A 17,875-nucleotide genomic window follows, 5' to 3' on the forward strand; every position below is an offset into this window, starting at 1 on the left:
TATCATCTCTATGGTGTTTAGTGTTGGGAGCATTTGGCGTGATAAAACATTTTAAAAGATGTTAAGCTTTAGTATCAGAATTCAATTTTACTATTCATCTTGCTATATAATCTTTGCCTAAAGGCTGCAAAATCATCCCATTTTAGAGTTTTGAATAAAAATGATAAACTCAGGATATTAAAACTCAAAGCAATGAAAACTTTCTATATATTTTATTCTGATCAGAAGGAAAATGATTCATTCAGAAGTTTACCAAGTAGTTTCTAAATTTTAGAATAGACTGTAGTGGGTTTAATAATGTCACAGCAGTCTGGGCTTACTTTAGACAGTGGAGAGATTGCCATAGTGGCCTCTGGGAACAAAATCAAACATACTCATTCCTACATTAAAGAAAAAGCCTAATTGAAAAGCATTCTTACTTTTTTGTTTTTGTTAGTAAAAGCATTACTTTTGAAAATCATTTTGTTTTCCTATTATCACTTTCTACCTACGTGTTCCTGAGGAAAAGTAGTACTTAGTAAAATATTCTTGGGTAATAATTGAGATTCTTAAAAGAAAATTAGAATGTTTGCTCCTGGAGGGATTTACAGATTTGCCCAATTTCTTTATGTTATAAAGGAGGAAAACCAAAAAATATTTTCCCTACAGAGTAAGACTTCTTGGTCATGACATGGTAGTGAGGGATTCTTGCCTGACGTATGCTCCCGGGCCTTCATTCAAGCTTCCAGCTGCTCAGTCAGAAGGCTACACGGCATCAGCAGGACAGTTGGATAAGAAAACAGGGATAAGTTCCAAACAGAATACAGCGTCCCAGCTCTGCTAATTTCATTCATGTTTTGTTTTGCCCTTAAGGGGAAAGAAAACCAAAGCATAGTATCTTCAGGGCTTACCCAAGATTAATGTCTCTTCCTATATACATACAGGATGGGCTGGGGGATCAGTTTACACAGCCTACACGCAGTTACAGCTACTTAGACCAAACGCACCCACATACACACCACACCACCACACCACACCACACCACACCAAAAGAGAAAGAATGATGAGTATAAACCAAGGCGTAATTACCGCAGACATAAAATAACTTGAGTAACTTTGATTTAATTTTTGCAATTGAATTATAATCACTGTACTGAGTTCCACATGGTTATGAAATCATTACAGCTGAGGTAAATTGAATAGGTTGGGAGGCAGACTGAAGAGACAGCAAGATTAACATATGAAATAAGCCCATTGGCAGAGGACTGGGAACTCTTTCCCACCTCACTCATGTGTGAAAAATCCCTGTGATATGTGGATGAAGAGCAAGAATATGATCTGCAAATAATGAAAAAATGAGGCTGGTGGTCATGCTTCAGCTTTGCTCAGTTCTCTGGCTAGTTTCCGCCCTTAGGAGTGCTCTCTTCCAGTTTTAATTGTTTTTTTTTTTTTTTCTTTTAATTGTTAAGAACTTTAGCATATGAACATGCAACAATTTGTATTCCTGTCCCATTATCTTCCTCTGTGTCCTCTCTCCTAACCCTGTTCTCTGAGAACCCTTCTCTATTTCATTGCCTCTTCGCTTTTATCTCCTGTCCTTCACAGAAATATGTTGGTAGGCTCAGACCAATGCTGGTCTTGTGGGTATTGGTAACCACTGAGAGGTTATGAATGCACCGTTCAGTTCATGTTAGGACAGTGCTCCATGTAGTGCTTATGCACCCTGTGGCCCTTGCGCTTCCATTCATTTTGCCTCCTCTTCCCCAGTGTTCCCCAGGCCTTGGAGGACATGATAAAAATCGCCTTTAGTGTTGAACACTTGGCAGCATCTTATTTTCTGGTTAGGAAAATTTTGAATCTCCCCGGTTTCTGCTGTCATGCAGGGAAGGTTCTCTCGCTAGCAGTGAGCATAGCACACAGATTTATTCTGCAAGGTCTTCTCCCTGAGCTCTGGCAGGTGTGGTAGAAAAGCCTTATCCAGTGGCTAAATACTTGGCATTCATTTACTGTCATTTTGGGGAGTCTTGAGTCTCCCTTGAATTCACCACTATCAGTAAAACGTAGGCTCTCTAATAAAAAATGAGTTCATCATTATTCTAATGGAATATACATATACAATTAGAAGGCTTTTTGATGGGCCTAATACCTCATTGGAACCTTCACTCTGGGATCTGTGACTTTCTAAGCCATAGGCTTTTGACTCGGTCCTCATTACCAGACATTCATTCAACTGAGTAGGGCCTCATATCAAATTAAAGAATAATTGATTGCACCCATAACTTAGGTGCAACTATTACACCCATAAGTATACCTTACTTGGCTAGTTGATGTTGTTGATTGAAGGATCCACTAATAATTTAGGCTTTAGATATCTTTTTTCCCCCAAGCAGCTCACATAGCACTTTCTATCATCATGATGCTAGCCAGCAGGGAAATGGTTTCCATGCCAGTTCTATCGTTATTTCTCAAAGTTGTAAGACTGCAGTGTGTAGAATCTTCAGCAATAGAGGCTTACCCTCTAGTTCTGGTTGGTGATAGTATGCAAACAAACTCCAGATGCAATTTCCACTTTGTTCACCTGTCTTTACTTGGGTACTGGGGATTCAAAATTGGATTCTTCAGGTTCTCAGGCAAACACCTTAACTTTTGAGCCAACTCTACAGACCCTATTATGAAGATTGTCAGTGGTATTAGGAATTAATCTTTACATAATGATATCTGTAGGTGAGAAAGAGGAGAAATAACAATTAAGAACTTCTAATTGTACAAATTTCCATTTGTGAAATTAAAAAGTGCATAGTCCACTGTGATGTTATTTGTGAAAAAGGACTTTGGTTTAAAAACAATGTGAATGTGAATGTAAGTATAATGTACACTAGGGAACTGAAAGCAAATTGGCCTATGTATAAACGCATCCTGCTTGTAGTAATGCCCCTGCTTCTTTCTATTTTAAATCATCTAAAAATATTTTTTTAATTGATTTTGAGAGAGAACAGAAAGAAAGAGGCAGACAGAAATAGAGTATGGCATACCAGGGCCTCCTGGCACTACAAATTGCTGACATGTACACCACTTTGCACACTTGGGTTTATGTGGGTACTAGAGAACTGAACCCTGGCTATCAGACTTGGCAAGCATGCATCCTCAACAGTTGAGCAATTTTTCCAGCCCTCCCTACTTATTTCAGATGAAAAAGATCTATGTCCGACTTTATGGAAAATCTTACATATAATGAGGATTTTGATCATTACAGTAATGTGCACATGATTATCTATCAACTGATCTATCATGATTACAGAGTGTATCTATACCTATAACTTCTGTCTTGAGTCACCCCAGTGAGGGTATTTCTAGACAGCATGGGCAATTTAAACTTGGGTCATGCAGTTTCTATACTGGAAAACATCCTCCTTCCAGCAGTGAAAATTGGCTCATTACTATTGAGGTTTGGCTAGCTTCTTTCCAAGTAGAAAAGGGAATAAATAGCTATCCTTGGAAAAGAATCAGAATTTGTCTACTTTTTCTCTTTATGTACAATTTAAACAAATATTTGAAGATGATTCCATTTCTTCTCCACTGAAATCATATAGATACTGTCTTATAGCAAATGAATATTTCAAACACTTATTTGATAAGAAAAGGTATTAAAGGAGTTAAGATGTCACTGAACATGTACATTTAACTTTAAATTAACTGATTTCTTATAACTATAGCATGGTCAGAAAGGGGATATTATTTAATAGCAACAGAGTACACATTCACCTTCAATAAGTTGAATTCATTAGCATAAATATTTTAAATGAGATTCTCAGCTTGTGTATGAAGTTCCCAAAGGGAAAGTAAGTTATCCATGCTTAACTCCTACAGATGTCATAAATACAAATCACCAGAAGATCTGAGATATTCCTAAGGAATGGGAGAAATAAGTATTTCTTATATAGTGGTTTCCTTATATATTGAGTACCTATCTTTCCAATGATAATTCAAATTATGACATCCATTCCTCAAATATATCACTCAAGAAGCATTTTGCAAAGTTGAATGAAACAGTTAGACAAGATATTTGAAGGTTCTTGTTACTCTTTTCCACTTCTGTATTCAGCTTTTTCTACCCAGTCAATTCAAATTTTAAATCTGTTCAATAAATGGAGCCAACTTTTTGTGTTCCTACAAAATAAAGTTAATAATGAGCAATGTCTCAAGAAATAAGAGTCAAGTGGAACACATCAATAAAACTCAAAAGTACCAGTTGGTTAGTATGAGAAACATAATATAAATGGTAGTGGGGAAATGGTTCAGTGGTTAAAGGTGACTGCTACCAAAGCATGCAGCCCAGGTTCAATTCTCTAGTAACCATGTAAAGCCAGGTGCACAAAGTAGTGTATGTGTCTGAAGTTTACTTGCAGTGGTAAGAGGCCCTCTCTTAATAAATAAATAAATAAAATATTTTCACAAAACTGATTGTGGTGATTTTAAAAGTAAATGTGTGACCCCATAGCCTGAGAGATTTAGATTAAGATTAAGCTACCTACTTAGTGCTTTGCAAGCAGAGCCCTGTTAGCATAGGTGTGTCCCTGAAGGTAGATCTTGAGTCTAGTCCTAAGAGGTATGTTGATTGCCTGCTGGGCTCTGGGTGTTCCCACATGCTATTATCAGTTTTTCTCTCTCCACTGGGGTACATGCTTGGGTAAACCATCTTCTACAATGAGGAAGTTTCCCCTCCAATGTTAAGCCTGAAATCAACTCTTTCCTCCCATCAGCTGCTTTTGGTCATGTATTTTTCCCAACAGCAGAGGTAACTGCAACAGGAAAATTACTGCCAAGAAATGGGGTTGTTATTGTGATGAATCTGAGCATGTGAGCTTGGGACTTTTATAATGTCTTTGTGGGAGGAACATGGAAAATTAGATACTTTGGACCAGAGAAACCTTGTAGTGCTGTAAGCAGTGCTTTATGGGATATTCTGATGAACGTTTGGAAATGCTAAAGGCTGAAACAATTGTGAATTTGAACACTTTACTTATGAACTTTCAAAGGGGAAGAAGAGAACTTTGTTGGAGCTTGGCTTCTGACAGGAAGGCTAGCTGTGTTCCAACCAAACCCTGAGAATTTGATCATGGTTAAATTTAAATGTAACAGATTGGTATGCTTGGCAGAAGGTATAGGATAGGAAGATAGATAGGTAAGATGCACAGTTTATCACAGAAAAATCCAAGCAAGCTTGAAGTTGTAGACACAGAGATTGCTTTTAGGTTACTTAATTTGCAATTGTTAGATAACCATCTGACAAGAGAAAAGATGTGCCCTGAGGGTGAGCTATGGAAGGGTCAAGCTAGTAAGAATGAAAATTCTTTGAAAGGAGAAAGCTTGAAGGAAGACTGGTGTCACTAGGGGCAGAACATGAGTACAGCCCAAAGAGGTGTGTTGAGAGATACTTTTTTTTATTAATTAGTTTGTATTCAGCAAATACAGTCAGTTTGGTACCATTATTCAACTCATCAGTGACCTACCCCCTCCCGATGGCCCCTCCTTGTTGAGGTATGTGGGTCATGCATTGTGGAGTTAGCCCACAGTTGTGGGTAAGATAAATGTCTTTGTGTATCATGACCCAACATGTGGCTCTGACATTCTTTCCGCCCCCTCTTCCGCAAAATTTCCCTGAGCCATGTTGGGTTCATTTTTGGTCTGCTTCAGTGATGAGGTGTTGGGGGCTTCTGGGGCTCTGGCTCTCTGATTTGGTAGGAGTTGATTTTTCTCTGCATTGATCTACTTCCCCCTTGTGCTGGTATCCAGTTCATCAGGAAAACAGCACCCTTGCTTGTTTTGCCAATTTTTCTTAGTTTCAGCCAGGGCCTTTTTGAGGTATGATGGGGTGGCTCTCTCCTTAGGATCTACATCTATCTGAAAAACAGAAGCAGAATCTCCAATGGAGATTAAGTTAGCACCAGGACAAATGAGATAACCCTTGCTTTTTTTTTTATATAGACAATTTATTAGGTGTAGGCCCTCTTGTAGCCCATGGTTGATGGTAGCTTGATAATGGAGAGTGGGCTTATGTTTGGATATGGTTCTGACTTGTTTCCCAGCTCCAGTTATGGGTCTCATACCACTGAGAGGATCAGTTAGCCAAGTCAAGAGCAGTTGGTTCTCCACATGGCTGTGTGCCACTATTGCATTTGTGTGGGCATGACAACAGGTTATTTGCTGCTAAGTAGGTTAGACCATGAGTTGCTTGGACAGATATTGTCCATTTTCCCCAACCTTTGGTACTAGACGTGCTGACTGTCTGGGGACTGACGCTCTTCCAACTTCCAGCCATGCTGTTCCATTTTACATGTCAACCACATAAGGTGTCTTCAGCAGTACGTCTTACCACTTACCTTTGGTGGGTCATCAAGTACTCTGACAGAAATCTGTCATTCTTTTAGGAATCCTTGTAGGTTTCTCTGATCAAAAGCCCATTGTGGGTGATAGCCTCATGCTGGTACTGGGAGTCATAGGTCAATGCCCACTAAGAAAATGAGGAAAATGATAACTAATATACAAGAGTTAGGGAGGAAAGAGAGAGAGGGAGGGAGGGAAGATGTAGAAGATTAAGGTTGGTCTTCATTATACCCTCTCCAGTGTCTTGTGGCTCAGGTGTTCCCTGTAAGGGCCTGCTGAAGGTTCAACCATTTGGTCTGCCTTTTAGGATGTAAATTTTTATGATACCATTGCCTTTTGCAGCTAGATTTGTGTTTCCTACCCTTCTATTGTCCTCTCCTCCCTCCCCACCCATCCTATTGTCTAGTCCATGAGATGCTTGCTGTGTATGTAAGGCATTTTGGGTAGATTTAGTTTAGGTGCTATAGGTAAGTGAGACTATGTGGCGATTTTTTTTTAATTTTTTTTTTTTTTTTTTTTATTTATTTGAGAGCGACAGACACAGAGAGAAAGACAGGTAGAGGGAGAGAGAGAATGGGCTGGCCAGGGCTTCCAGCCTCTGCAAATGAACTCCAGACGCGTGCGCCCCCTTGTGCATCTGGCTAACGTGGGACCTGGGGAACCGAGCCTCAAACCGGGGTCCTTAGGCTTCACAGGCAAGCACTTAACCGCTACGCCATCTCTCCAGCCCTATGTGGCGATTTTTTTTTGTCTGTGATTGGGTAAGTTCACTGAGAATGATCTGTTCCAGGTTCTACCATTTTTCCTCAAATTTCATTGTGTCATATTTTCTTGCTGCTGTATAGAATTCCATTGTGTAGATATACCACATGTTAGTTATCCATTCTTCTAGTGATGGACATCTGGGTTGATTCCAGCTCTTAGCTATTATGAATTGAGCCACTACAAACATGGTTGAGCAAATCTCTTTGGCCTGTGGTTTGAAGGTTTTAGGGTAGATGCCCAGTAAGGGGATAACAGGATCTGTTGGTATCTCTATAGTCAGCTTTTTCAGGAGTCTCCATATTGCTTTCCAAAGTGGTTGTGCCATCCTACATTCCCACCAACAGTGGATGAGTGTTCTTACTTCTCCACATCCTAGCCAGCATTTATTTTCATTTGATTTTTTGATGTTTGCTATCCTTATTGGGATAAGGTGGAATCTCATAGTTGTTTTAATTTGCATTTCTCTGATGATTATAGATGATGAACATTTTCTTGTGTGTTTGCCATTTGTGTTTCTTCCTCTGTGAACTGCCTGTTCAGCTCTTTGCCCCATTTTTGGAGTGGGGTGTTTGACTTACTGTTTAGAATTTTGAGTTCTTTGTAGATTTGAGAGATTAGGCATCTATCACTTGAGCTTTGGCTGTTTGATTTTGCTGGAATTGGTTTGTATTTCTCCACTGTGTATGTATGCTAGAGTTAGCCAGCCTTTTCCACCATGATTTAAGCATACCCTGGAATCCATAAGCCTAAAATAAACTCCCATAGGTGGTTGTAGGAATGGAAAGGTAACTGCAATACTAATATAGCTGTTTGACAGTATACATAATGTAAAAGAACATAAGTAAATATGTAAAAATAATTTTGAGATGTGGTCTTGCTGTGTATCTCAGAACACCTAGAACTGATGACACTCCTTCCTCAGGCTCTTGAGGGCTGAGATTTCAGGTATGTGCCAGAATATCTGGCTAAGTATTTTTAAAGTAGTACATGCAGCTGGGTTTATTTGCAGTGGTGAGATGCCCTGATATGCCCTTTGCCTCCATGCTTTAATTTCAAGTAAATAAAAGAAAAACAAATAAATAAAAATCTAATTTGAAAAAATAAGTAAAAGTACAAGATTAGAATGCTTCTGTCTTCATCAAGTCAGTCACTCTTTAAAAATAAATTTTAATGTTCAAAAATTTTTTAAAGAGTAACCACCACCATAATAAGCTTTTAGTTTTAACAGTATTCATTCTCAAATTATAAGTAAACACCAGAAAACACTGTTGAAATTTTACTAGTATTTTAAAACAGGAAAAAAATAACTCTATTTCAAAAATTATGTTTATTTCACTTTTCAGATGGCAAAACTATGTGTTATCTTGCCCACATTGTTACTGCACATATTATTTGAGTCAAATTAATTCTGTAGAAATAAAAATCCTTTATTTTGAGCCAATGCAGCTACATACAGGCAGATAATGGGAGAACAGTTATAATAAATGATTTTCTGTTAAATTGTGATGTCCTGATACCTTTTTAATTACTCACATTTGGAGTTCCTTGTGTGTTTATAATTAAGAATAATAAGTCAGATAATTACCTCATATGTTCACTGTGTGATCTATGCAAGTTTTCTGAGAAACTTGTCAACAACAAAAATCTGTGTATATGCGGTAACCTGGTACCAAGTAGACATCTAACATGTATTTTATCTCTCAACCATTTTCTCTTGCTTCTAGAACTCAGATCTCAATTTTCCATCTCCACTAATATTGCATAGTATCTTCTGTCTCCGTGGTTCAAGGAAACAATCATGTGGCACCGCTGAGATTATTCAGGACAAGACCTTATGAAGAATTCCTGTATGTGGGCATTAATAAAAGAGTTGGATGGAAATCAATACCAGGAGGAGGCCTAGGATAGCAAAGGCAAGTAACCTCTGGGATTTGGGGAAAAAGAAAGAATACACTGGGTATGCTAAGAAGCTTTTGTAAATGCCACTTCATTAATCCTGACACTACCTAATTTCCTCCTACACACACTCTAAAACCTCAAAATAAATGAAAAAGGCCTGGTATTCTCACATGGCTTCTCAGTCACAGGGCTACTGAGGAGGAAAAAAAGCAACTTCATTATTTATTCATTCAGGTCTACTCATAGCCTAGAAATTCTGCAGGTATAAGTATAGATTTGGAATTTCCTTCTAGTCCTGTTCACTATGAGATGTCTCCAGTACAATCTCAGAAAGCTTTGGCAGCATCCGCAGTTATGGAGATAGTAGGGAATTTATGCTTTAGGCAAACAGGTCTGAACACATTAGCATTTTTGACAACTTTTTATAAAATCCTAAATTTGCCTCATGCTCAAATGTCCATTGGTATAGTACTTTAAAAGCTTAATGAAATTAATATATAGGCAAACTTTAAGTTAATTAGAATAATTTCTAAACATTTTCTCTGTCTCGGTGTATAGTGCACAGAAGCATTCTTAGAGAGAATGAGCCCAGTGTCATGATGTATCTGGAATTTAAGTAAAAGGCATTATTATTATCCAGAAGACACCAAGACAAAGTACTGTGCTTACTCTGTAGGTCATGGCATTGATTCAAAATATGTCTAATGAAGCCAAACATGGTGGCACACGCCTTTAATCCCAGCACTTGGGAGGCAGAGGTAGGAGGATCACTGTGAGTTTACAGCCACCCCAAGACTAAATAGTGAATTCCAGGTCAGCCTGGGCTAGAGTGAGACCCTAGACCAAAAAACAAAAACAAAAAACAAAAATACCTAATGAAATAAAGTTTGTTTGTCCATATATCTATATGAAGGTTTTTGTTTGGGACTCCAGTCTATGATTCTGAGACAGTCTGCAAACATATGCATTACCTTGTTATTATATAACTGAACTTGAAAAATTAATAACTTACAAATTATTAAAAATTTTATGTTCTTATGCAACCTGAAAGGCATAGAGGAATGGAAAGAGCATCATAGTGATGCACAGGGTAAAATCAGGAATCCAGTCCTCTTTCGGGGGAGGTTAAGCTTTGCAGATAAAATGGGAACAAAACCCACTGGATTCAAAAATTGTATCTATCTTAAGCATGATTCTGAAAGAAATGCAGCTAGAAGCTGCTGATTTCTAGAAAGCTTTCATTGTAGGTTCAACATCACTCCAAGCTGAGCAAAGCACTCCAGGAAAGCAGGAGGTCAGTAACCTTCTTTCAGGCTCAAAAAGAAGACAAAACCCCAGAGAGTCGTTAAACCTGAGATTATCAATCTGTAGGTCAAGGCACCTGGGGAAATATGAATAACAGTTCCACAATACTTCCAGGCATTTTACATTGTCAAAGAAACAAAAAAGATTTCCCATGGATACAGTTTAAATTAATACTAGTAGGTCATTTAGAGTTTCAAGGATTTATTACTTTTGATGATGGCATATATTTGAAAAGCAGGAAATTTACTTGATTTCCTGTGAAATTTTAAATGGGATAGAAAATGAAGTTGTCATACCTACTATGAGAAGTTTCACAGTAACCAACAAGGGCTTAGTGCTTAAGATATAAGCATGCATTAATTTGTTTAAATCTAACTTTTACTAATTATTTTGTATGGATACATCATGTGCTGGTATCATTTTATTCCCCCTCCCTGCCCCCAATCTGCAAGGGGCCCTCCTCAGTGGGATTATGGGTATTCCCTATGGGATTAAGGGTAATGCATTGTGGGAACAGCAGTCAGTTTTGGGAGGAGGTAATGCCTCTGGGTCTGATGTCCCAACCTGTGGTTCTTATAATCCTTCTGGCTCCTCTTCCACAAAAATGTCCTGAGCCGTGGTGGATGTTTCAAATCTATTTCAGTGATGAGCTCTTAGGTGCCTCTGGATTTCTGCTTTGGTATGTGTTGAGTATCCGTAGAGTCTGTCTCCTTCACCCTGGTGCTGATTGTCAGGCTCACCATAGATGAAGCACCCTTGCTCATCTCCCCAGTTCCTCTGTAGTTTCACCTGGGCCTTGGCTGAGATGTGAGGTGTGATTTGTCTCCCTAGGTTTGAGTACCTTCTGAAAAAGAAAAAAGAAAAAAAACCAAAAATCCCCCAAACCAGATTCTCCAGTGGAGAATGAAGTCACCATAGGTTAAATTGGGTAAGCATTATTAATTTAGGGAGCTCTTGATGGGTGTAGACCCTCTCTTTTTTGCCAAAGACTAGTGGGAGGTTGACATTAGAGAGCATACTCTTTGTCTCCATAGGATTCAGACCTGGTTCCTGGGCTCCTTTCCACTGAGCAGATCTGTTAGCTAATCAGAAAGCTATTGGTTATCTAACAAGTCTGTGTGCTCACACTGTTGTTGGCCGCTTATACCCAGTGGCTTGTGTAGCACTTTGTAGCACTAGACAGGGTTAATTGTCTGGTGACTGGCTCTCTTCTGGATTCCAGCCAGGTCTCTGTGTTCTGTGCCAGCAGCACATTTTGTCTTCAGCAATAGGGTCTTATCTTTTACCTCAGGTGGGTAATGAAGTGCTTTGACAGAAACCTGTTATTATGACATTTTCATGCATGTATATTACTGATCTTCACTGATATCTACCCTGTCATTACCCTAACTAGCACCCACACCCACCATATATCTAACAAGTTAAAAAATTATTTATTTGTAGAGGAGAGAGAGAAGAGGAGATGATAGAAAAACAGACAAAGAAAGAAAGAAAGAAAGGAAGGAAGGAAGGAAGGAAGGAAGGAAGGAAGGAAGGAAGGAAGGAAGGAAGGAAGGAAGAAAGTATTGGCACACAAGAGGCCACAAACCACTGCAAATAAACACTAGATGCATGTCCCATCCTATGCATCTGGCTTTATATCAGTACTACAGAATCAAACCCAGGATGCCAGGCTTTGCAAGTAAGCAACTTTAACCACCGAGAAATATCTCCAGCTCCTATCTACTTCAAAATAAGAACTGTCAGTGCTGCCTTTGGCTACAGGATACTGTGGAAACTTTTCTACATGCAAGTGTACCCTAAAGTGAAAAAATGTGGAAATTTTCATTGTAAACTTGCAAACATTTTTTACAATAGTGTGATTGGTTATAACTAATATGATATCCTGATGCCTGAATTCCAAAAATAATTAGTTCCTCCAGGGGTAGTATTTAGGACCTGGTTCTTCTTTTGCTGTTTTTTTTTTTTAATTAAACAGAATAAAAATATACCTTGCTTGTGTGAAATGTTTTGTGTCTTATATTTTTAATTTGCAAACTATGAAATATCACAACTCTCACTATAGAACATCAATCAGAACCATGGTTTACTTAGTTTTTTGAAATATTGGAAATTAAAAATAGCCATATTTTATCATTTGGTGTTGGCAATTGTGGTAACTACATGTGAAGAAGCTACATGTTTTAGAAATTTGGTCAGAGTTTATTACAGCATGCATAAAATTACCTATCTTCCTGACTAGTCCTTCCTTTCCAGTCAATCCTTCAAATTTATTTTAAAGTAGTGATCTTGTCACTGGTTGATTTTGTGTTTATCCCCCTCCTTATGTGTTCTTTATGCTTGTTGTATTCACCTCCACATTTCTGGTGCAAACATGTAACCAGATTCAGTTTATGGGAAGAAATTTATTTCGTCCTTATATATCCAGGGAAAGTGTAGTCAGAGGTGGAAGAAGCTGGTTACTTTCATAGACCTGAGCCAAGAGAAACCACCGCAGCCAGCACACATGAGCAACAGCAAACACCAGGCGCTGGAGCTCAAACTGCTCTCCTCACACCCCTGGGATGGAATGAAGATCTGCCCCAAACACACCTTAGGGCTAGACTCAGACCTGCCCTTAGTGACATGCACCTTCTAGAAGGAATCTACCTGCTAGGGGCTCCAGTAGAAAGTTTAATAAAAAAATGACTGAAACTATGGGATCAAATATTCAAACTACCATAATGGTTAACTGCTTATTAGCTAGGAAATAAAAAAGTAAATAGCTTGTGCTGGTCTGGGGGTATAATTTTTCATTTGCAAACTAACTTGATTGTAAATACATGCCATCAATTGCATATATCTCATGTTTTAATTTGGTTTTGCATTTGACTGTGTAATTTGTTCATCTCTGTATATCATACTTATTTTTTAAATAATTTTCAGGAACTTAATGCCTCATTATATCTGGCATTACCATTTAGATTTATGTTAACAAACATCTAATCCCAGTCCACCTGGTAGTGAGACACATTCTTATCTCTGTGTTTTACCCACTCTTATGCAAGAAAATTAACTGAAAAAGTTAAAGTTGATTGTGTGAAAAAAATAAACTTTGAGATGTAAATCTAAACATAAAGTATTTAGATTGTAAAATTAATGAAAATATGTCATTCTATGTAGAGGAAGGAAGAGACAGAAGAGGTATAATAAAAGAAATCCCCCCCCCAACAAAAAACCTAGTTGAATTTTGTTAGTAACATTCCAATAATTTTTCTTTCAATATTTTATTGAGGCCTCAAAGAGTCCTTTAACTCATGGAAATATAGACTACTTGAAAGGAGATAATTCTTAGATTTTAAGACTTCATTCATAATTTCAATAGTGTGATTCCAAATAGTCTTTACATGTTTAGGCAATTTTTCACTTTGCAGAAGAGTAAATAGCCCTATACTATTTGAAGTACTATTTAGTTGTTCAATCCTTACACACAAACAACTATTTAAGAAGGGAATAGGGATACGTGAATATATAGACAGCAAACTCATATTTAGTCACTGATACTACTGATGTCTTAAGCAATGATTATCATGTCAGAAAAGTCCAAAAACAGCCTCTTTAGAAATTGATATGTATCATTAGAAAGCCATGGCTATTTTGCAGATAAAATGCTACTTTTGGAATATATTTGAAAGTATTTTGAAATGCACTAAAATGAAAGTAATTTTAAATGCATTGGCTTAAATTTGCACTGTGGTAGTAGTATTTTCCAGTAGCCTGAAAGTGCTTTCTTGAGTGGAGGCAATTCTTAAAACTTTAGGATCTCATTCATGATTTGAATACTGTGATTCCAAATAGTCTTTACAAGGTTAGGTAATCTTTCATTTTGCAGAAGACTTAAAAACCCCATGCCCGTTGAAGTGCTATTCAGGTGTTCCGTCATTGTACACATGTTCCTTTTAACCCAGTACCTCTACTTGAGGCACGTGTCAGAGCTGAGCTGAAGGATTAGCTGAGCTGCCGCTCTGAGTGACACTCTTCCTCCCTTTCCATGGGAGGTGAATATGCTTCAGTCACTTAGCATTTCTGGGAAAACACATTCAAATTTAACTTTTTGTTCATATACAAGAGGGCATTTAAAAGAAATATAAGGAATGAAAAAGTGTTGATGCCTAAGTATAAGGAAGGATGTATGCAATGACAATTACAGGAAAACAGCTAAAGGCCATAGAGAGACCAAAGTAATATATGTGTTTGCTTAAAAATGTGGTTTTATAGATTTTTCTTAGCTTTGATTTATCTCTTAGAGAAAAAAAAATGTTCTTTTATTCTCCTGGTATAAAGAGAAAACTGCATTTATAATGCCCCATGTTGTAGTCAGGTTTACATTGTTGCTAGAAATCATCCAACCAAGAGCAGCCTGTGGGAAAAAATGTGTTTTTTGTTTGTTTGTTTGTTTGTTTTTTGTTTTTGGCTTACAGACTTGAGGGAAAGTTCCATGACGGCAGTGCAGGGGAAAATGATAGCATAAGCAGAGGTTGGACATCACCTCCTGGCCGACATCAAGTGGACAACACGAACAGGAGAGTGTACTAAACTCTGGCAATGCGACACTGGCTATGACACCCATAAGCCCAACTCTAACAAGACACTCCCTCCAGGAGGCATTAAATCCCAAATCTTCATCAGCTGGGACCCTAGCATTCAGAACACCTAAGTTTATGGGGGGCACCTGAATCAAACCACCACATTCCGCCCCTGACTCCCATAAACTGATAACCATGCATGATGTAAAATGCAATGCATTCAGTCCAACTTTAAAAGTACCTATAATTTTTTTTTTATCAATCATAATGATGTTCAAAAATCCCCATAATCCCAAGGTTTTTTAACTGAGCCATAATATCAAAAAATCCCCCCCAAACCAATAATGCCACAGAATAAACATTCACACTGCAAAAGATAGCACAGGGTAGAGCAATAAAATATTTAACCAATACAAGATATAAAACAACCAGGGCAAACATCAAACTCTGTAGCTCCAAGTCCACCAATTCTAGCCATTGATAAATCTCCTAATCCAATAATTCTAATGAGAAACATGTCTCTGGAGTCCCAATTCTGCCCCTCCAGCTAGGCTACTCACAGTCCTAGAAAACTTCATCTGGGGCTGGCAGCTCTCTTTAGAAGCCATCTTGTGGTCCCTGCATCTCCACTGGGTCTCCTCTGCAACCCAGAGTTCATCCTAAGGGCACCATTGGGTGCATGCATGCAGTCCAGCAAACCTGCTATACACTGCCTATGGCCATTTATAAAACACAAGACCATGTTTCAAATTCAATGACCCTCTCTTTCCTGCATTTCTTATACTCCATAACCTGGTGGGATGCCAATTGTTTAATCCTGGGGGTAATAAAGCAGACTTTGAAGAACAGGACACTCAGCATTCAGGCCTCTTCAAAAGACTATTCTTTCTGTTGTCACATTACAAGTCAGTTGGTACAAACTCAATGGTTTAATATCTTAATTGCTGCTGAACAGGAAGTAGTTTCAGCTGAAAGATTTAATTTTTTTCTGTGCCATATACATCTGCTCACATCAGTCTATTTCCACACAAAGGAACCCTGCACAAATTCTCAGGACACAACCATAACCTCTCACACAAACTGCTTCTAACCCAGTCCAGGCAAAGCTCCTTCTCACCCTCACAAGCCAAACCTCATAGTCCATAGTTCTTACTGCATTCAGGTCTTTCAACTCTGACCAGAATAGTCCATCAAGCTGTACTTACAGCACTGAAGGGCATCTCTTAGGCCAAGGTTACAAATCCTTTCACATTCCTCTTGAAAATCATCTCCAAAAGGCCAAAGCCACACAGTCAGGTGTCCAGCAGCAACCCCTCTCCTTGGTACCACTTTGCTGTTGCCGTCAGCTTCACATTGGTGACAGAAACCACCCAACCAAGCCAAGCTTGTGAGAAAAAAAAATAAAAAGCTTTATTTTGGCTTAAAGACTTGAGGTGAAGCTCCATGATGGCAGGAGAAGATGATGGCATGAGCAGAGGGTGGACATCACTTCCTATTGGCTAACATCAGGTGGACAACAGGAGCAGGATAGTGTGCCAAACTCTGGCAAAGGGACACTGGCTATAATACCCATAAGCCCACCCCCAACAATGCACTGCTTCCAGGAGATGTTAATTTCCAAATCTCCACCAACTGGAAACCTAGTATTAAGAACACCTTAGTTTATGGGGACACCTGAATCACACCACCACACCCCCATTTACAGATCTTACAAAGATCTCTGGGTTCATCTTACTAAAGGGATAAAAATAATAATGGTGATGTTCATAATTTTCTACTTTCATTTGTTCATGTTTAATTGAAGCAATATCAGGGTTTATTTATTTATTTATTTATTTTATTTGAGAGAGAGAGAGAAAGAGGTAGAGAGAGAGGAAGAGAGGGCCAGAATGGGCTCATCAGAGCCTTCAGCTGCTGCAAACAAACTCCACATGCATGTGCCACTTTGTGCACCTTACTTATGTGGGTCCTGGGGAATTGAACCTGTGTCCTGTGGCTTCGGAGGCAAGTGCCTTAACAGATAAGCCTTCTCTCCAGCCCTCAGAGTTTAATATCAATTTTAACAATGCTCCTGAAATCTTCTTTTCAAAGTATGACCATGTTGAAACAGTGCCTTATTGGTCTTCACATATTGTTATACAAATATTGTATTGTTATTGTATTTCTTTAGAAGCATATACTCTTTTGGCAATGTTAGTCTAGAATGTGTTAATAAGAAACAGTTGTATTTATAAGACACAGTTATCAATCTGAGAACTACTTTTGGCTATGTTTATGTACATGGACCATAAAGTGCAGCATTCATTTACTGGGCAAATCTCTATTAACAGAGGTTATTAAAAGCACTGTTATCAGGATGAAATGGATACATCCTAGGGGTTGATATAAATTTGGCCAAAAGTTGACTCATTCAGCTTTGAATGAAACTAAGATCCACATTTTAAAAGGCATTTTAGCATTGCTCTTCCCTGTAAACAGATATTTCAAATTGTATTAGAGTAAATACACATTTTATAACACTAGCTATTTAATTATGTCAATGTGTCTTTACTTGAATTACTTTTCTCTACTGTGAATAAATGATTGAAATTAAGAAAAAAGCAGTGTTATTAATTTTGGGGTCTTCAGAGTATCCTTTGAAAACATTGACTTTGGGGTTTCACTTTGATATTTGCATCAAGTAAATGTTATTCTTATTATAATTTCATAGGTAGTAGGTTTGGATTATTTGAGCCTTTCTTGTGTCACCATTTTATGGAGTGGCTTTTGCATTGAACAAAATATCATGGCTTTGCCTATTTACCTTAAAATTTGAATTTATTACTTTTTCTGTTTCAAATTGTTTTTCTTTAAAATCCCCAAGACTTGCTTTTTATTTGACTTACACGAGGTTGTGGTGGTTCTTAATGTGTTCTTAATGCTTTGTCCTCATCTGGTGGCAATGAGGGATGTGTAGCTTTGCTGAGGGAGGTATTGTG

Source organism: Jaculus jaculus, chromosome 13 (genome assembly GCF_020740685.1).
Source record: "Jaculus jaculus isolate mJacJac1 chromosome 13, mJacJac1.mat.Y.cur, whole genome shotgun sequence".
NCBI classification, from domain to species: domain Eukaryota; kingdom Metazoa; phylum Chordata; class Mammalia; order Rodentia; family Dipodidae; genus Jaculus; species Jaculus jaculus.